We start from the raw sequence: 21,367 nt of genomic DNA, 5'->3' as shown, positions 1-21,367 counted from the left end.
ATATATAAATATGTTTTTCAGTAAAATGTTCTAGGATCTTTATAATCCCCACCTGTGTCATCTTGACCTGAACCTGGGAAAGAAGATATGGGTAAAGGACAGTATAAGATAAGTTCATTTTACTTATTGCTTCCTGCATGCCTGTCTGTGTGATTTGACTAGAGCTTGACCAGACTTAGACGCATGAACTAGTGACTGTAATCACAGCCTCAGCATGTGAGAGGCCCTGGAGATTAAAAGTGTTTTTTCACATCTTTTTAAATATTTGTTTTTATTTATTAGGTATGGTGGTCTCTGGGATTTTTTCAAAAACATATGCAGTACACTTAAGTAGTTTATTGCAGGATTAGGAACAGCATTGTATTAGGTACAAGAATTTACTATGCCATTCTGTATTTAGGGTGCAATGTATGTTGAAAAGGAAGTTCTTATCATGATAAATGTTTTTCCAGATATGTGCAGCTCCCAAAAACCTTATTGATATGATCTTTCTCTTAACACTAAAGATGAATAACTTTTGTTTACTGTATTGCTGTAAAATGTGTAATGCTCTGTTAATTAATAATACACAAATCATGCAAAGATTTTTCATAGTTGATGTGCAAGAATGGTGTTGGCTCTCAAAAGTAATTTTTTCTGAATCATGATTGATTTATTGTAGAGCTCAGGAGATATGAAGAATTAGCTACTTATGGATTGACTAGCATGGATATTGAAAGTTCTTTTAGTGTTGGATTTATTACATTTTTCATATTGTATTTTTTTTTAAGTTGGTGGGATTGGAAAAGACATAACAGACCTGACCTGGACTAACCTTTCCTTTCTAGCATATATTTGTTTAATAATGTAGCAGTAAGATAAGAATAAAAACCACTATGCTGCTGAAATTTAAGGGAAATTGATCATGGTAAGTGTTTTCTGTTCTGTTAGTTTCACCTTATTATTTTGTTTACTATTTATTATTTACAATATAATATTTTGAATATGCCATTTTACTAACTAGATAGTGTATGGTGATCAAGAGTGTAGCTACAAAGCATTCCATCTTTATAGCAATATCAAATATATATACTTTAATGTTGGTGCTTATGTATATGTATTTTATATATCGTAGACTTGTTACTTATGTAGAGGTATTTTACTTGAGGAAAATGGGAAGACAAAACCATGTAAAGCCACAGTGCTTACATACTTATGTTTGTAACTAATTTTTGTGTATATCTGATTTGTATATATTTCTGTACACAAACACAATCCCTGATATTTTGCATGTGTTTCTATCAGCTGAAGACAGAGAAAGCAGGTGATTCCAGTTTGACATAATTTTTTTACCAGTATGAAAATGTTTTATGTATTAGGAAGGTGTGAATTCACTCAAAAGTATCCAGAGTGACTTATTCCCATTGTTCCTAAGGAGAAGCACTTCTTGCTTGAGGTTTAGATCCTTTTATTTGGATTGCTTTATTTTCAGTCTTCCTTATTACGGAGTTTAATTCATTATTACAGAGTTTAAACTAGAGATATTTAATAGTTTTATTAATTTTTAATTCTTTAGTGAACTCTGTATTCTGGTTAAACGTCTTCATATAATCGTCCACTTGTACAAGAATAGGATCAGTGGACTTAGGGGGGTTAATACATGGCTTTATTTTAGGATTAGAATGGGGGCATTTTAATTAAAATGTATGGGTTTGCACTGAAAGAAGTTAACTTCGGTTTAAAAAAAATGTCTGGTTTATCACAACCCTTTACTCTATCAGAGCCTAAGTAGTAATTTAGGAGAAAGGTGTGTGGAGCTTCTGATGCTGTGAATAGCAAGAAAGACCTGTGGAGACAAGGGTTTTCCTGGGGCAGTCTGTGAAGAGACCCAAGACTCCAAAGAAAACAAGGAGTCAGGAGAAAGATCTAACAAGAAGCCAAAACTAAAATAGTTAAGAATAGCACGAAAGTGTTAGTCAGAAAATCCTCCTTCACTGCATGAGTAAATAAATAAATATATATGTATATATTATTATATATACAGTCAAACCTCATTTTCCGTATGCCTCTCTTATCGTACATTTCAGTTTTCGTAGACGTTTTTCTACGAAATTCTATCTTGGTTATCGTATGTTTCCTCAGTTTTCTTACATTTGGAAACGCTCCATTCGGGGCCCAGAGCATGACCGGCCCATGTATTGAGCACCAAAACAAAGCATCCCTTCTCTTGAGCCCCACTCTGTTTTTGTATTCGTTGTTTTTGTGCTTTTTTTACTTGAGTGCAACTGCTAAATAAGCCATCTTGGGGCCAAAGAGAGTTCCAAGTGCTAACCCTTATGTAAAAAAAAGGTGAGAAACACTATAGAATTAAAGAAAGAACCCTTAACAAAGTGTTGGAGGAAGTTGCACGCTGATCTCGGTGAGAAAATGCCTACAACAAGCGCTGCTGTTAGTGAATTTAAGGCCAGCAGAGGCTGGTTTGAAAAATTCAGAAAACAAATGGGCAAACATAATTTGCCTACTTCAGGGAATAAGGACATGTTTGCAAAGTGGAATAATGTAAAAAATTTTGTGGGGAATTATCATCCCAACAAAGAATTTGTAATCCATGTCTCCAACATGTTTAATGACAATGTTCTGTTTAACTTTAGGCAAATTTTAAAGGAATGCCAGAAACAAATGTCTATGGACAGTTTTGTTGTGTGACGGGTCCAGTAACTCTCAAGCTGGTCTTAGTGCCAGTAAAAAACAAAGTTGGGAAGTAACCTCAGATAGTGCCAGTAAAAAACTAAGAGAAGTAACCCCAGATAGGTCCTTGATACTTGAAGTCCTTCTGGAGGGAGATTCCCATTCCAAACAATAAACTCTTCTCCCTCTCCCCTCCTCTCCGTCTTCCATACACTAACAGGTATTTTCCACAAAGGTATGAGTGAAGTTAAATGTTCATTTCGTCATTTATATTTATTTCTTGTTTTCTGATTGTAAAACTGTGTTTATTTCCTATAAAATGTATTATATGTTAATATTTTTGGGGGTCTGGAACGCATTAATTGTATTTACATTATTCATTATAGGAATTATTGTTTTGGTTTTCGTTGGAGGTTCTGGAATGGATTATGTACAAAAACCGAGGTTCCACTGTATGTATATATATGTAGTATATAAGAAAAATAAATTAGTAAAAGGGAACTGTGAAAATATAAAACCTTTTTCTGTGAAAAACACACGCAGAATGGGAAAACATTATTCATTACTCATATGGGAAGACTGGTCGCTAAATATAGGTATAGCAATATAAAGGAAACTACAGTAGTACCTCGAGATACGAAATTAATCCGTTCCGAGGCGCCTTTCGTATCATGAGGTTTTCGTATCTTGGACTACATTTTACATGTAAAATGGCTAATCCATTCCAAGCCCTCCAAAAACACCCCAGTAAATTTAATAATAAAGCTAAATTGACCTATAAACAATGAAATACTACAACAATTTGGACCATTCAATACCTAAATTAATAACAAAATGCAAAATAACCTGTAAATAAAGTGTATATTAGTGTACATGGTAACAAGAAAATACTGTACATAAAATGTGGAAGCTTACCTTTTGAGTGAGGCTATCTCCGAAAGTGGCGGCAGAGGAGGAGGAGGACAAACGGCAGATAGCGTACGTACGTACGTACGTACACTTAACTTTACGAAAACACATAAAAAATTTAAGGAAAACTATAAAACTAAAATTTACAAAACACATTAACAAAACTGTAACACTTAACTTTACAAAAAACTAAAAGTTAGAATTTTTTTTTTTTTTTTCTAACTTCATCACCACTTTCAACGTTCTGTTTATCACTTGGTTCTTCCTTTTTGCTTTCAACTTTCTTTTTCTCATCACTTGGTTCTTCCTTTTTGCTTTCAACTTTCTGTTTTTTATCACTTGGTTCTTCCTTTTTGCTTACTCCTGCTAATGCTGAAGGCCTCTTTAAAAAATAACGATCCAAGGAAGATTGCTTCTGCCTACTTTTCACAATGTTCCTGAAACAACTCGGGCAAATGTCATCGAACTGCGCAAGCATACGACCTGTGTGAGCCTTTTCGGGGTGTGTCTTTTTTCGATAAACGATTGCACTTTATGAAAAGCGGCTAGAACATCCTTAATTTCTGCCGTTGTCATAGGGTCCTCCTCCTCTTCCTCGCCGCTGCTAGAGAACTCCTCTTGAACGACGTTATGTTGCATGGCCTCCAACTCCTTCAGGTCATCCGTCGTAAGCTCCTCGGTGCTCCTCGAGATGGTCGATGATGTCGTCCTCGTCGACGACCAGCCCCATGGACTTGCTGAGTGTAACGATCTCGTCAAGATCTGGTTGCAAAACAGTTTCGGGATCGCCAACTGTTTCGGACTCTGCAGCACGAGCTTCGCCCACGTCGAATCCCTCAAAGTCTCGGGCGGATACGGCATCAGGCCAGAGTTTCCTCCACGAGGAATTCAAGGTTCGCCTCGAAACCTCCTGCCAAGCTTGGTCAATGAGTCGGATACAAATGACGATGTCGAAATGCTCCTTCCAAAATTCACGCAAGGTGAGGTTTGTGGTATCGGTGATGTCGAAACATCTCTTGAAAAGATGTTTCGTGTACAGCTTCTTAAAGTTCGCTATCACTTGCTGGTCCATGGGCTGGAGGAGAGGGGTGGTGTTGGGCGGAAGAAAAAGAATCTTAACGAAGGAATACTCTGCTAGGATATCTTCCTCGAGGCCAGGAGGGTGGGGAGGGGCATTGTCCAACACCAGCAGACATTTCAGGGGGAGGTGCTTCTCTTCCAAAAATTTCTTCACTGTCGGGCCGAAACACAGATTTACCCACCCGGTGAACAAAAGCCTCGTTACCCAGGCTTTTGCATTAGCCCTCCACATCACTGTAAGCTTCTCCTTCAGCACTTTGTGGACCTTGAAGGCTCGAGGAGTCTCAGAATGATACACCAGTAGGGGCTTCACCTTACAATCCCCACTGGCGTTGGAACAAAGTGCGAGCGTAAGCCTGTCTTTCATAGGCTTATGCCCTGGTAGCTTCTTCTCTTCCTCCGTGATGTACGTCCGACGAGGCAATTTTTTCCAAAAAAGGCCAGTCTCATCACAGTTGAAAACCTGCTGAGAACTGTAGCCTTCCTTGGTCATCATCTCGTTGAAAGTTTTCTTAAATGCTTCGGCTGCTTTCGTGTCCGAGCTGGCAGCCTCCCCATGACACACCACCGAATGGATGCCAGTCTGTTTACGGAATTTCTCGAACCAGCCATGCGAAGCCTTGAACTCTGGGGTTGGCATTGAAGTCCCTTCCCCTCCGTCGTCTTCCGCCTGCACAATCAAATCGCCGAAAATAGTGCTGGCCTTGTGGGCGATTGCTGTCTCCGTTACTGTATCGCCAGCGATTTCTTTGTCTTTTATCCAGACGAGGAGCACCCGTTCCATCTCGTCGTGCACGTGGGTCCTCTTGCTGAACAAAATAGTGATGCCCTTCGACGGTGTAGCTGCTTCGATGGCATCCTTCTGTTTAAGGATGGTGCCTATTATCGAATGATTACGACCGTATTCCTTTGCGATCACACTCAATCGCATACCAGTTTGTACTTCTTGATGATCTCCATCTTTGTCTCCAAAGAGAGCATGCGCTTCTTTCCGTGAATTTCAACTTTCTTGGGACCCATGACTACGTTATCTTGTACGTAATTTACGTATAAGTTACACAATAAAGTTTTCGCACGACACGATAATATTACTGCAACGAAATCACTAACGAATTTACGTTACTAAACGAAATCGTTGGACCGAACGAATGTCACGTGTGTACGATAAAGATGTCGGTACGAAGAGGCCGAGATAGGCACGCCACCACGTACGTAGAAGATGCATGATGGGAGGGATGCTGTCCAATAGGAGAGAAGGATCTCATGGCGGTGACTAGCATCAGGAACCAATGGGAGAGCAGGAGGATGGTGGCGAGTCTACTAGTACTAAGATAGCGGCGCGAGTTTCAAAATTGTTATCCGGGCGAACCTCGGATTTTCAGAAACCTTTCGTATCTTGAAAACTTTTCGTATGTAGAGCCGTTAAATTTTTCGCATTGGCTTTCGTATCTCGAGTTTTTCGTAAGTTGCGCCTTTCGTATCTCGAGGTACCACTGTATAAGCATTTAGTGAGCACATTACTTCCAATACGAAATTTACCAAAGATAAACAAATAGGCAAGAATTTGTCATTGAACTCTTAAGCAATTAACTAGCAATTCACACTTCACAATATTGGAAGTAACGTATTAAATGCATACATTTAAAACATTTACTCTACTTACAGTACCTAAGAAAATACCTCTTGTTCAGTGCTGTTCACAAACTAGAAGTTCACAGCAAATTTCAACTGTAATTAAAGTTACCACCTCCTAAACAAAAGAAATGATAAAAATTGAGATTAAAATTATGAAGACTAGAGACATCCTGTAATCCTAATCCTAGAAATCACAGAAACTGCTCACACAAACTACTATTACTTATTTAGCTACCAAGGATTCTAAAGGATCTTGCAGCTGTATGCTAACATATCTAACCAAGCTGAAAATTTGGTCCTATGAGCAGATTGACACGCCTGGAATTTGCATGAGATGTGCGAACAGTCTTGTATTAAGTAGTAATGGGTATGTGATGAAGCAGCTGAGAATTTTACTACATAACCACAATATTTATCAGATTTCTGAGGTATCCTAGGCTAAGTTGACTGATGTGGGTTAAAATTTGATATATTGTCTTTGCAGACTTGATTCTGGATTTTGCAAGAACTGCTGACTTCAGTGATTTGTTCATCTGGTTTTCCATAGGTTATGATGAAGTTTGGTTTTAAACTTCATTGTTTTTATCCATGGTTGCAATGAATCTACTCATATATCGTTGTATGGCAACCCAGATGGCTGAGTTGTTAGATATCGGTTTATCTATATGCTCGCGGGCATGAGACCACCTTCTCTGGAACTCTTTCTTCTAAGGATACTTGTACCTCCCGCCAAGTATAAGGCTACCCTATTGTTAAGACTGAAGGTTTGTTCTGCATATGAACAAATGACAAATTTTAAAATCAGTTTTGTATTTTTCATAGCTAACAAACCTGAGGTCTTAACGTTTACTGCCCAGCTCTAGCTGCCCCTCTCTATGTTATAGTTCCTGGGTTGGGAAAAGACTAAAGACGCCACGAGGTAGTGCGCGGTCTCTGACCAGCTATCACCTTGTACGTGCAGGAGTTGCCAGATCTCACAGATTCCTTACTTACAATCTTTGATTGTTTTTAACTGGTTACCAGTTGGCACTTGGAAAATATCTTATTGTTAAGACCTCACATTTGTTAGCTATGAAAAATATAAATTGATTAAAAAATTTGTCATTTTTTCCTACTGAAACTTTTTTGGAATGCTGTGGTTGTGATTGTTTATACTGTTTGTTATCATTCACATACAGTATACTATTTCCCTTCATATAGTCTTAAGTGAGTGATCAAGACACCATGGATTGATCATTTAGATATCACCATGGGTGGTGTTTGTGTGTTTCCATTACAGTTTTCTCCAGTGCTTGATCATCCTCACATCTGACACAATTTATGCACTGCATTGTGACTTGATATAATTGTAAGAACACAGGTAGTTCGATAACAGACAACATATATATTGACTGTAGACATAAGGAGCCCAGTGAGAAGTGAGCAACTTGTCTCCTTTACAGATAAACATACAGCTTCTCAATGGACTCCAGATCCCTAGAGCCAAAACCAAATTGGCTATATAAAACAAATGATGTAAGAGGAACCATGCCAAAGGCAACTGGATATTTTACATACGTAGCTAACATAGAGATCCATGGAAACCTGTTTGTCTTCAAATTCAGTAGTTATAGGGTAATATCAATTGCTTGTTCAAGCAGTAACAATGTACTCTGAGAGGAAATCAGTGGCTCTGAGGTGCTGTAATATGTTACTCATCCTTGGTTTTAGCCATCTTGGGCACAAGAATAAGCACTTGCTGATCTACTTTAGGCTTCTAAAAAGACGGACACCTGCATCATTGTACATCATGAAATAAGATTTACGTATATTACAACAATTACACTACCAATTGTAAAAAACCTGCTTCAAGTGCTAATAACCATATGCCACAGAGTAAAAAACAACAGGTTCGTGAATACCATCTTTGGGAGACAAGAACACCACACCACTAGTTGATACTTGAAAAATGTGAAGAAGATAAAGTACACTACAAAATTTGAAACTGAATGTCATATTTCACTAAATCAAAGCCCATACCAAAACCAATTTACATAGCTTTGGACTTAATGCATTTGCAAGATGATCTTCAATAGGACATATGTCCGTAACAAATGAATACCATATTCTTTGGAAGCTTGAATTTCAAGTCAGTGGTCCCTGTGGGCTTGTTCCATGTGAATAGCGTTCATCTTCTAAATAATAATAATTAATCTAATAATAATAAAAATAATGCCATTTAGAATTTCAAAGATTACACTCGGAGATACTATATATTTATGTTAATTTAAATGGCCAAAAAGATTGTAAATAATTCTGTTAGGATACCACAGGCTATGTTAGGCAATGAAAACCAAGTTTCCCAACCAAAGAAAGTTTTAATGTTATCATTAATAACATGAATATGGCCTGAAAATCTGGTTTAAATTTTATGAAAGAAAAAAAAAAAGAATAAAGTTATATGTTTATTTCAGATACATAAGATTAAACCAACCACTGTTAAATGAAAATCTTTTTTCTCAACAATTGTATCTCAGTGGGTATTAGGTTTTCAGTTAGTTCTAGATTTTGCTCAGAATACCCATTTTCAAAACAATTTCAGAGATGATTTTTAAGTTTTCTGAAAGATAAGTTAGTCCATACAAAAACATTTTGCCTTTAAAATATTATGGAAAAATTCAGTCATATAGGCTTTGAGCATATCAATTATGCAATCTGTATTGATTTTTGGGCATTGCATAGTTTTTCTGTCTCCTGTACGAGATATGAAAACTGTTGGCATAATCCATCTCTGTTCTGCACTCTAGGAGCCATATGCTCTGATTTGGGAAACAAGTAGAGGATGATACCAGTCTGTCGTCTTAGAAAACATCAGTTGCACTGAAAAAAGACTACCTGCAAGAGAGAAAAATAATGATAGTAATAATAGTAACCAACCAGAAAAAAATTGGATCTTACTCAAGAATTACAACTTGCATTTTGCCATTTGGGTGAATATAGAAATTGTTTCATAAGATTAGAAATATCCACTTTTGAACATTAAACCTTTGTAGTTTCACTAAATGAACATTCAGTCTTGCATGATCCAAGCTGATAAGTTTGTGAGGTATACTGTAATCCAAAAACAGAATTTGACATGTGGAAAAACCTAGTTTTGGTAGTCGCTGTCGAGTCCTCAACGCTTACCATTTCTATGGTCTATCCAGAGCTCCATGGTGACCAGACTAATGTCTAAGAATTCCCTAAAGCAGTCTTGTGGCCGGGTATTGTGCCGTAATGGTAAACATTACAACATGTGATAGAGTATAAATAGACTCAGGATAAGGGGGCACTTTCTATTATCCACAGCGAATGCTAATACCCAGTTTACCTACTATGTCAAAAGCACAAGAAGAAGTGGTTATGTGCATACCACCGTCATATTGTTTACATACAACCAAAATCTGATCAAGACTTCATTCCTTTCTGTTGTCAATGTAGTATGATCCCTTACCCAAATTCCATGTCTTTTCTTTAGGGAAGTGGGAGGGATTTAGGGACTCAACAGCGACTACCAAAAAAAGGTTTTTTCTACGTCAAAACCAGTTTCTTGATAGTGTAGTCGTCGTCTCATCCTCAAGGTGCTTTACAAAGACATTGGCAGGTGATCTAGAATTTTAATCCCGACAACCCAAAAACATTTTTGATCCAGAATCAAGCCACTAGTTTCAAGGCCCCATTTATTCCAAATACCTTTAGGTTTGGTAGCAAAGAACAAGAAACTACTTGTAAACTCATGTTTTTTAGGGTGAAGTTCTGTGGTGGCTTACCTAAGCATGCTAAGTATGGTTGCAGTATTGTCAAACCTTCCCCAGCGAAAGTTAGCATACCCGCCTCTTAGGAAGACTCGTGGTTTGCCACTGTAGCGCCTATGGGTCAAGACTATCCATGCCAAATACTGATACACAGTGCAGTCAAATTTGTTCTACACAGTGCAGTCAAATTTGTTCGAACTTGTGGCAAGCGTTGCTAGAGTGTAGGAAAAAAACAACCCTTTTGGGATATCTGCCGTGACCTCTAGGTAAAACCTTAAGTGCTTGAACTGAGCATAGTGTTTTGTCTGCTAATTCTAGTTTACTCAGAATAGGAGATTTCCTTCTTAAAGGAATCCCATTCTTGGCCTGGAACGACAGGCCAGAGGACAATACATAATAATTGATTGTCAGCTGATTGTGTGATATATTGTTCCCATCTTATGCTCTAACTGCCAGTTTGCTAATAAGAGCTCCTGATGCTAATGCGATCAAGAAGATCGCATACTGTAGCTTGTGAATTGTGGTTTTATCGGGTCCACTGAATTGAGGGGGCTGATCAAAATCTTAGCACCATGTTCAGGGACCAAGTGATTGGAACCTTTCTAGAGTAGATCTTTGTAGTGCAAAGGACCACAGAAGGAAAGTTACAACTTATATACTAGAGTCAAATCACAATGGTTCCATTAATGCTACCTTGTAGTCCATGAATGTTGTATCTGCAAGGCGTTTGTCTTAAAAAAAGAATAAGAAATTTTTAAATTGTTTACCTAGAATGTTTGACTATGCTCTCAGTATGGTTATAATGTCACTATATTGCCAGGTATATGAAATCTGTAATTTTTGCACTAGGTACCTAGCAATGTTGGGCAGGTAATTTTCATGGTAGAGATATTTAAGAAAATCCACCCGTGAAGGTCTTGGCTTAGAGAGGAGGATCCTTAAACGGCTTTCCCTCCTGCTGACTTGGATAAAACAGTGGACAATTTGGGGCTATGTATTAAGTAAGCTGTTCCTTAGTAGGTTAGGAGTTTGCTCCACGCCATGAAATCTGGAACAATGGAGGACAAGGTGTATCGTCCTCCATTTGTTTAAATCTTGTAGGAAGGCATCTCTTGCGGTTGCTTGCCTGGCAGTTTGTGATTCTCATATGTGGCGAACAGATCCATTTGTGGAGGCATGTTGGCTATTTTCTGAAAGAGTGGTTGTCTAACTCCACTCTGTTTAGGTTGTCATTATCCTTGATAGGGAGTCTTACATACTTTCAGAGACCCCATGAGGTGAATTGCAGACAAGTACCACTTCCTTTCTTGCCCCATCAAAGGATGGCTAGTATTACCATATTTGGGAGGAGCGCGAGTATCATCCCGACCTCTTAATGTAGGACATTGACAGCATGTTGTCTAGAACCTTGCAATGTAACCAACCAAATGTCTCTCTTTTGGAGGTCTTGAGTTTTTTGAGTGACAAAAAGCTCCAGGAAATCAATACAATTCCTCAGAGTAGCTGAACACCTCCCTGCCACCTGACGATCCTCCCAACATCCTCCAAACCTGTCAACAAGGCATCTGTTTGTATTGACGTTCATACAGACTGAGAAGTCAGGATGACTTGTATCGCCAGAGATTCCTTCTGGGATTGAGGCCGAACAATCTCCCTACCTTTATTAATCTTTTGATGAGGCCGGTCTCACATCTTGTTTGTTGCATGCGGTAGCTATAATTTGTTCATATTAATTTATTGTACTACAAATATTGGCTCTATTATCGATGCAAATTGCAACAAGCCCATCTTACGCTCTAACTGCCGTTTGGGAACTCTAGGCTTTGCAAGGCACATTTTGAGGACTTGCCTTATTCCGTTTTTAGTATGATAGGGAAAGATGGGCCATAAAAAGTATCCCAACACAGTCCCAGCTACTGAAAGAGTGGGATTTTGCCAATATATCATAAAACTTTTGACTAGTCAATTGACCACTACTCTTAGGTTTTTCAAGCACACTTCTTGTGGGCCCCCAAATCAACCAGTCGTCTAGGTGGGCCATTAGTTGTATTTCTGATGTCTCGAAGAACTACCGTTACTAACTTTGTCAAATCTTAGGGCAATGTTTAGCCCACAGGGCATGACTTTGAATCTGTACATATCTTTCCGTATCCAGAGCCTTAGGAAGAAATGGAAAGGAACAATGACAGGGACGTGTCAGTATGTATGCATCTTTCAGATCTATAGTTGTCCAAGTCTCTTTTAGAACAATTGAACGCACTAGAGCAATGGTAGTTAGTTGGAAAATTTGGCAAACATTGTCCTTGTTCAGTGTTGATAGGTTTAGGATCACTCTTTGTTTGGAGGAATCCTTTTTAGGGACACAGGGACATGCTTGGTGGCAAAAATCTGCACATTTCTCTATTGCTCCCATTATACGGCCTTTCTGCATGTAACATAACAGAGAGGAGTCTGGTTTTTGGAAGAACCCCTTTACAGGAGGGGTGACTGTTTCCATCCCAGCCCATTCAAATTAATGAAGTGTCACCAAAGGGAAGACTTTAATTGCCTGTGGTGTCATTGAAGTTGACCCCCAACCATACCATTCTTATTGGTATCCACCTCTTCCTGTACCTCTGCCCTTGATAAGCATTCCATTTGTTGCTTTTCCTTTTCCTATAAGGGGGTCTTTGAACCATGTGAAAAGTATTTTCTTGCTGTTGTTATAGTCCTTTTTTGTGGCATCATCCCTTCTGAACACCTACCTGTTCTTTGAGGAAAAACTTTTAGGGTGACTGAAGGCTTACCTTTTTAAGCAAGGCTTTTTGGGTTGGGTAAGGGGAAGTTTTGGGTTTTTGTTTCCTAAATCCCCATTTTCCCCAAAAGAGAGTACATACTATCGTATAATTGTATTGGTGGTGGACTTGCCCGTTAAGTTTTTAACCACAACAAACTCCTCAAACAGGTCCTTACAAAAAGTTATTATGTAATAATGAAGTTACATTAGGAAGTGATTAGTTGGAGCCCTCCAATGTTTCCATTTGCTGTTTTATGTCCCACTCTAGAAAGTCATAGGATGCTTGCCACAGGGTTCTCATAAGACTTTTTTAACCATAACAGCAACAATTGCTCTGGAACAATTTGGAAGACTTCTGGTGGCAACTTCCAGCAAGGTGGTAGACGTTATGATACTAAAGAAGTGGATCCTAGTATGAAATTCTGCTGAGGCTGTAGCCTCTGAGATTCTTCTCATAGGGGTCCTAAATTGCTGTGTAGCCATAAATAAAGGAGGCTTTTCTTGTGGAGTTTTCCAAAACTGGGACGGCTGAAGCAACTGGTTTTAATTCAGCCATTGTCTCTGGTCTTTAAATCACTACAAAATTCTGAAAATCTTTGAGTAACTTTGGTCCTGATAAAGGGTGTCTTCTATAGCTTTTAATGTTATAAACACAGGTAAGAAGACCGTTTCTATTAGTGGTCTTTCATATGTACAGCTTTGTTCATAGTTTTTCTCTCATAAATTAGATACGTATTTACTATAGGGAGAGACAATGCGCACTGATGCGCCTGACCAAGGATCATGAGTATCATGAGAAGTGAGTATTGGAGCCCTGTTTTGATTTGAAGTTTTGTATTGAGAACTGACCAATAGTGGTTTCCAGTCATAATTCCAACACTCGACTTATTTGAACAGCATTTGCATCCCCTCTCACTTCTGGGTAACAGGATGCAGCACTTTTACACTTTGGAGTGTAATTTAACCAATAGTAGTTTCCAGTCATAATTACAATACTAGACCTTATTTGGGCAGCATTTGCATCCCTCTCACTTTTGGGCTGTAGGATGCAGCACTTCTACACTTTGAAGTGTACTAGACTAACTGAAATTCCTTTTCGGAATCATGCATCATGTTGCTCATACATTGCCATTCTGTGGCAACGACATTTTCTGATGTTATTCATAATTTCCTTACGGAATTGATCAGATACCGCAAATTGTGTACAGTAGTACCTCTGACTTCGAACTTAATTCATTCCAGAAGGCTGTTTGAAGTACGATTTGTTCGAAATATGAAACAAATATCCCCATAAGAAATAAAGGGAATCAGGATCGTTCGTTCCAGCTAACCCAAAAAGCACCCCCTTTTCACATTTTTTCTATTATTTATATGTTTTAAATTAAGAGTAAAGTAATGAAACAGTATATATGAAATAAAATTTTCAAAATTTTATTTTTTCTGTGTACAATTTATGAAGTGTTTAGTGAAAATGGTGCCCGGCTGGCTGTGGGATGGAGGGAGGATACACGAGAAACCTTTTAGGAAACTGACAGTGTTGCAGTAGGCAAAGGTTGAAAACAAAATCAATTTTATTCACATTTTACAAGGATAATCAGAGGAATCGATAGTGTGTGTGTGTAAGAGAGAGAGAGAGAGAGAGAGAGAGAGAGAGAGAGAGAGAGAGAGAGAGAGAGAGAGAGAGAGAGAGAGAGTAAATCAGCGTGTTTACACTTGGATCTTTAGTGCACAAAAGAAATTAATTATCCTATGATAGCAAACTTTAAAATAAACATGGGGATTTTGCAAACAAATAAGTAATAAGTTAAGAATGCAAGAAAAGGAAAGAGAGATAAAATAGCTTTTCACAAAGAAACCATTTAAACAAACAATGAAAGGCACACAGAAGCTGAATGCGGCGCCAGTTGTTTATTACAGCGCTGAATTACTTTTACAGTAGTAAAAAATCGTAAAAAGCAATTGTCACTAGATAGGTACATATTTTACCATACCTAAAAGAATTGATTTGGGCAGATCGAGTGTAAGTGAAATGGGCGAATAATCATCTCAGCTGATAGGTTAGTGGGACGCAGACCCCACACACACTGACCACTGACTCGAGCGAGTCTTCTTTTTCTTTTTTCCCATTGCATTTGATTGTCTTAATGATAAAACATAATGTTAAATTTATTGTGAAATAACATTTTATTTTTTATGTGAATTGATTCTCCTTTTATGTACATATTATAGTAAAGTTTTTACTGTCTCTTCTTCTCTCCTCAACAATACCACAACGCATGATAACTTTACCCTTAAACGCCTATTGGACATATTTTACGTTGAGATAAATTGTCTGTCGGGTGCCGATTGGACGTATTTTACATCGACATAGTAAAGTTTTTTTAAAAATTTGCAGAAAAATACTTATAGGCCTACCAGCTGAAAACTTTTGAATCATGCGCCTTGGGGGATGCTGGGAGTTCACGGATCAAGGTGTTGTTTTGTTTACAATCGTTATGCAGGCGCACAAGCACGAATTTCTTTCTTATCGCACTATAAAGTATCAGTGACACATCTCAGAAATTATTTTGTCACTTTGACATAATTTTTGCAGCATTTTAAATTAGCCGTTACATGAAGTATTATACATGAAAATGTGCGCAATTTCATGTAGAATACAACAATAAAATACTCATGATTGTAGCTTTCATCAGTTTTGAAATATTTTCATATAAATAACGATGTGCCAAAATTTCAACCTTCGGTCAACTTTGACTCTACCGAAATGGTTGAAAAATGCAATTGTAAGCTAAAACTCTTATATTTTAGTAATATTCAATCATTTACCTTCATTTTGCAACAAATTGGAAGTCTCTAGCACAATATTTCGATTTATAGGAATTTGTGAAAAAAAACTTTTTCCTTACGTCTGCGCGGTAACTTCCGAAAAAATCATAAATTTTTTCGTGCGATTGTCGTAATGTTTGCACCATTTTAAATTAGCCGTTACATAAAGTTTTATATTTGGAAATGTGCGCAATTTCATTCACAATACAACTAAAGACAACCCATGGTTTTAGCTTTTATCAGTTTTGAAATATTTTTATATAAATAATGATAAGTGCCAAAATTTCAACCTTCGGTCAACTTTGACTCTACCGAAATGGTCTAAAAACGCAAATTGTAAGCTAAAATTCTTATATTCTAGTAATATTCAATCATTTACCTTCATTTTGCAACAAATTGGAAGTCTCTAGCACAATATTTCGATTTATGGTGAATTTATGAAAACAAAAAAAATTTTTTTCCTTACATCCGCGCGGTAACTATTCCGAAAAAAATCAGAAATTTTTTTGTCCGATCGTCGTAATGTTTGCACCATTTTAAATTAGCCGTTAAATAAAGTTTTATATATGAAAATGTGCGCAATTTCATGTAGAATACAACTAAAAATAATTGAAGGTTGTAGCTTTTCTCATTTTTGAAATATTTGCATATAAATCACGATAAATAAAAAAAAAACCACGTTTGGTTAACTTTGACTCTACCGAAATGGTCGAAAAACGCAATTGTAAGCTAAAAATCTTACAGTCTAGTAATATTCAGTCATTTATCTTCATTTTGAAACAATTTCGAAGTCTCTAGCACAATATTTAGATTTATGGTGAAATTTACAAAAAATTTTCCTTCCCTTCGCGCGCGGGTTCTCTGCCGCAAATCTCCGAAATGCGTACGTTGCATTCTCGGAATATTTGCTCCGTTTTATATTAGGCGTTTCATAGAGTTTTATATATGAAAATGTGCACAATTTCATGTAGAGTACAACAAAAAATAATTGAAGGTTGTAGCTTTTCTCCTTTTTGAAATATTTGCATATAAAAAAATATAAAAAAACCCTACATTTGGTTAACATTAACTCGTCCGAAATGGTTGAAAACTGCAATTGTAAGCTAAAACTCTCACAGTATAGTAATATTCAATCATTTATCTTTGTTTTGAAACAAATTGGAAGTCTCTAGAACAATATTTAGATTTATGGTGAATTTTTGAAAAAAAAAAAGTTTTACGTCCGCGCGTTACAATATAACGAAAAAAAAATTACCTCGTTAGCTTTAACCGTTTTGCTCACAGCGCGATTTGAATACAATTATATATGAAATTTTGTTTTTGCGCTAACATATATCGCATTATTTATATATGATAATGATATTTTTTTTTCATTTCTGATGGTTGCATATTAAACTTCAGGCAATGACAAAAAAAGGAGCCAAAATTTAACTCTTAATCTTGAAAACTAAGTGCGCTGTGATTTTTTGAAAAAAATATTTTCTGGGCTCAGCCGTGTCGCTCCGTGAAATGTGTCCCCTTTAGCACTATTTCTAGTAAAATATACGGGAGACGATTTTTATTATACCCCTTCGGCGTTTAAGGGTTAAAATCATTCATTCATTATTCCTAAAATATGTTGACTCTCCCTCCCTCTACCTGAAGTTAGCTGTGCATCACTGCAATGACAAATGATTTTGTTAATTTGTTTATGCTAAATTTTATTGTGAAAAGCTTTGATCTTTCATTTACTATTTTGCTAAATATTGTTCAACTAGACTGTTTCACTTGGCGACCGAACACTGCCCAATTAAGACTTTCTCTCTCTCTTTTTTTATTGCATTTGACTGATGTCATATTTTATCATTATGTTAAATTTATTGTGAAATTCCCTTTTGTGTGTGAACTGTTATAACTTTTACATACACACAGTGATATTTTAACTCTCTTCTCCTTCTCTCCTCAACATATCAACGCAGCCTTGTTCAGTCTCAAGTCAGCTGGGCGTGACATCACCGCGGTTACGTACGATTTTATACATCTTTTATGCTAAATTTTATATTGAAAGCTAAATTTTATACTGAAATGCTTTATACTTTTATTTATTTTGTCAAATATGGTCATCATTCAACTATATATTGTAAATTAAAAGAAATTTTTAATACAGTTTCTCTTGTAGGACACAGCAGGCCACCAAATACAAGTACTAGTATAAACTAGATAATCAGTCAGTTCGAAGTACGAGCACTTGTTTGACAAACAATACAAAATTTTCTCGAAAATTTTGTTAGAAAAACGGAATGTTCAACATAAGAAACGTTCAACAAACAGAAAAACGGAATGTTCAACATTAGAAACGTTCGACAAACGAGGTACCACTGTATCCCTTCTGAGGGAGCTTGTGTAACCTGACTGAGTATCTAAAGCTGAGCTGCAACTGCCTGTTCCCCAGGGGGCAGAGGTCCTGGGTGAATTACTATAACCCTCTAAAAGTGTTGTCATTTCCATTGGGTTCAGGTGGATCCTTGTTGTATCCCTTTTTGGGGAAGGATCCTAATTTCCTTAAAGAATTGATCAAATGCTACAAGCTGTGTATCCTGTTTGGGGAAGCTGGCACATTTTGAATGAGCTTCAACAACTGAACTGTAACTGCCTGTTACTAAAGGGACAGAGGTCCTGGGTTAAGTTACAATACCCCTCCAGAAATATAGTAATATCAGTTGGTCAGATGGACCCTAATATCCCTTTTGGGGGAAAAGATCCTCTTCCGCATCGATAGCTGTAAATGGGGATAGAATTCCTTCTACAAGGTTTCTCCTATTGCTCTCTGAAATTTGTTTCCCTGATCCATCCAGATTCAGCATTGTCATTTCAGTGGCAATGCCCCCATCATATTCACTAGTAAGAATGTATGTAAAAATTCCTCTATTTCTTCCACGGGTTTAATCTGGGAGATAGTGGGGACTGATGTTACTGGGTTTTTGCCCAAACATAAAACACCAGGGAGGTAGTGGAACATAAATGTTGATCTGAGAAAAAAGGGTTACATATCTGCTGCTGGAGTTTTGCCGGAAAGATATAATTTCCCCTTTCCTTAGTCTGACTGAACCCTACGAATCACCGGGACAGCTTAAAATGAGCAGTTTCATCCAGTAAACTTGCTGCCAGTAGCATGCTATAAGTTTGGTACATATCTGTCAACCAAGCAAATTTTAATTGTTTTTTTTTTACAAGACTATACCCACGCAGGTGGTATGAGCCATACCCACTGGTACAAAATGACCTGAACAATTTGATATGGAACACTTGAACTGAGGGTCCTGTATAATGGCAGCCTTGTAATGATATACAGCACTAGCTATGTAAATTTTTAATTTGAACTGTCATACCATTTGGACATTTGGACTAATTTCCTATGTACTAACTTGTTTAGTTAGCCAAGCCACTGTTATAAATGGCTTAGGTTATTTAAGTATGCCTAGGATACTGTTTATATCCTGTCCTAGGGTATTTGGGCTAAACTACCACTTAGTTCACCAACAATAGGGTGTTTCCTAAATTGTTTTCTTTTAGCCTAGTATAGGGTGTTGCCTAACCCAGATTATTCTAGATCAAATGTAAGGACTATATAAAAACAGAAAGTTACTTGCATGTAAATCCATAGTTAGGCTAACATCTTTTGTCTAACTCAGGTTGTTTATATCTAGCCCTAGGCTATTTGATCTACTATATAAAAGTAACTTTCTAATATGAAACTCACTGGTGTGAAATTTTATAGTTAGGCTATCACTTAGAATAGGTTATTGTCTAATCCTGATTAATTTACCTTTAAAGGTATAGGATTAACCAGGTGTAATTTGTAGCTTTCAAGATAGGCTACTACCTCATAGCCCATTTGGTGTATGTACTGTTTTTGGTGTATATAAAACAGTAAATTACTAAAGTGAAACTTTATAGTCTATCACCTAGTCCTGGTTAACTGTTTTTGGTCTACTATAGCTAGGGCTAGCCTATCACCCTGCCAAGGTTATTGTCTAATCAATCTAGATTATTTAATTCCCTTTTAAGGGTATACACATGATAGCCTACAGTATGAAGACAATGCTTACATATACACACTATATAAGAAGGAAAAATGATATAGCCTTTTATCTAATCCTAAGGTCTTTGGTGTAAATTTAGGCTACTACTTAGGCCCATAGCCAAACAGATGTCTTAAATCTTACGTTAATTCAGTTTACTGCCTAATCTAGGTTATTTTTTTTTCACCCTTACGGTTATATAATCTTAGGTTATAGGCCCCAGACTATCTACTACAGTCTAGTTAACCTATTTTTACTGAATCGATGTAGATTGTAGGCTACTGCTGACATCGTTATCTGAAAGAATTATCCTTATTAGTAATAATTGTGGACCATTTCTTTAGATAAAACCAATAAATTGGAAAATAAATTCCTCAAAACAACTTTCTCTTCTACAAATAGCTAACGATCACAAAATATAAGCACCAATGTGTATTGGCAAAAAAGCCGGTTTATGGCTTTTCACGCACAATAAAATGATTGTTTCACGGTCTAAACTACAGATTTTTTAGTGGGAACTTAAAATTATGTACTCAGCTTTCAAATTAGGTGTTTCAATGAACTTCAGTAATGAAATCAATAAGCAAAGAGCAAAACCCTTCGAGCTAATGATCCTTAATTGTTAGCTTTGATGTGTACTGGTGAAAAACCATGGTTTACAGCTTTTCACACACACTAAATCATTGTTCCACATTAGCCACTAACAAAATTTTTAGCTGAAACTTAAAATTGCACACTTAGCTCTCAACTTGTATGTTACAATGAGCCTTGGTAATGAAATTAATAAGCAAAGAATGAAATTCTCAGAGCTAGCCTAACGATCATAAATCTTAAGCACCGACATGCCCTGGTGAAATAAGCCAATTACAGCTTTTCACACAATAAATAATTGCTCCACAGTCTAAACAAAAAAATTGTTAACTTGAACTTAAAATTATGCACAGCTGAATCAGTAAGTGAAGAACAGACCTCTCAGAGCTCTGGTTTCCTGACTGACCAGTAAAGGAATGACATCTTGGTCAGATTTTGGTTGTATGTAAACAATATGGCGGTGCGTATATGTATAACCACTTCTTCTTCTTGTGGTTTTGACATTTAGTAGGTCAAGTTAGTACAGTAGTGCCTCAGGATAATAAATTAATTAGTTTCGAAGCGGCCTTCGTAACCTGATTTTTCGTATCTTGAACCACATTTTACATGTAAATTGCCTAATTCGTTCCAAGCCTTACAAAAACACCCCAGTAAATTTTATAATAAAGCTAAATTGACCAATAAACAATGAAATACAACAATTTGGACCATTCAATACCGAAATTAAACTACATATACTACTAACATGTACTACATACCTGTAAATAAAGTGTATTACTGTACATGGTACAAGAAATACTGTATGTACATACGTATGTAGTAAAATGTGGAACCTTACCTTTCGAGTGAGGCAATCTCCGAAAGTGGCAACAGAAGAGGAGGACGAATGGCAGAAATTAATTATTATTATTATTATTATTATTATTATTATTTTTTTTTACAAAATTTCAATTTCTTCACCACTTTCAACTGTATTTTTTCGTATCACTTGGATCTTCCTCTTTGCTTACTCCTACTAAAGGCCTCTTTAAAAAATAACTAACCAAGGA

At 36.9% G+C, this 21,367-nt stretch overlaps 1 protein-coding gene and 1 long non-coding RNA gene across 2 annotated transcripts in view; one reads left to right on the top strand and one right to left on the bottom strand.

Moving 5' to 3' along the window:
* The window catches only part of LOC135211516 (uncharacterized), a 629,390-nt gene that overhangs the window by 591,437 nt on the left and 16,586 nt on the right, over positions 1 to 21,367 (top strand).
* LOC135211213 (uncharacterized) lies at positions 8,723 to 20,783 on the bottom strand. The gene is made up of 2 exons (XR_010313642.1): positions 20,697 to 20,783; positions 8,723 to 9,165 (listed from the first exon to the last, which is right to left on the bottom strand). It is a non-coding gene; the product is annotated as an uncharacterized LOC135211213 (long non-coding RNA).

The sequence above is a fragment of the Macrobrachium nipponense genome, chromosome 4 (genome assembly GCF_015104395.2).
Source record: "Macrobrachium nipponense isolate FS-2020 chromosome 4, ASM1510439v2, whole genome shotgun sequence".
Taxonomy (NCBI): domain Eukaryota; kingdom Metazoa; phylum Arthropoda; class Malacostraca; order Decapoda; family Palaemonidae; genus Macrobrachium; species Macrobrachium nipponense.
Note: the sequence above shows the minus strand (reverse complement) of the source record. Positions and strands in the feature narration are given on the sequence as shown.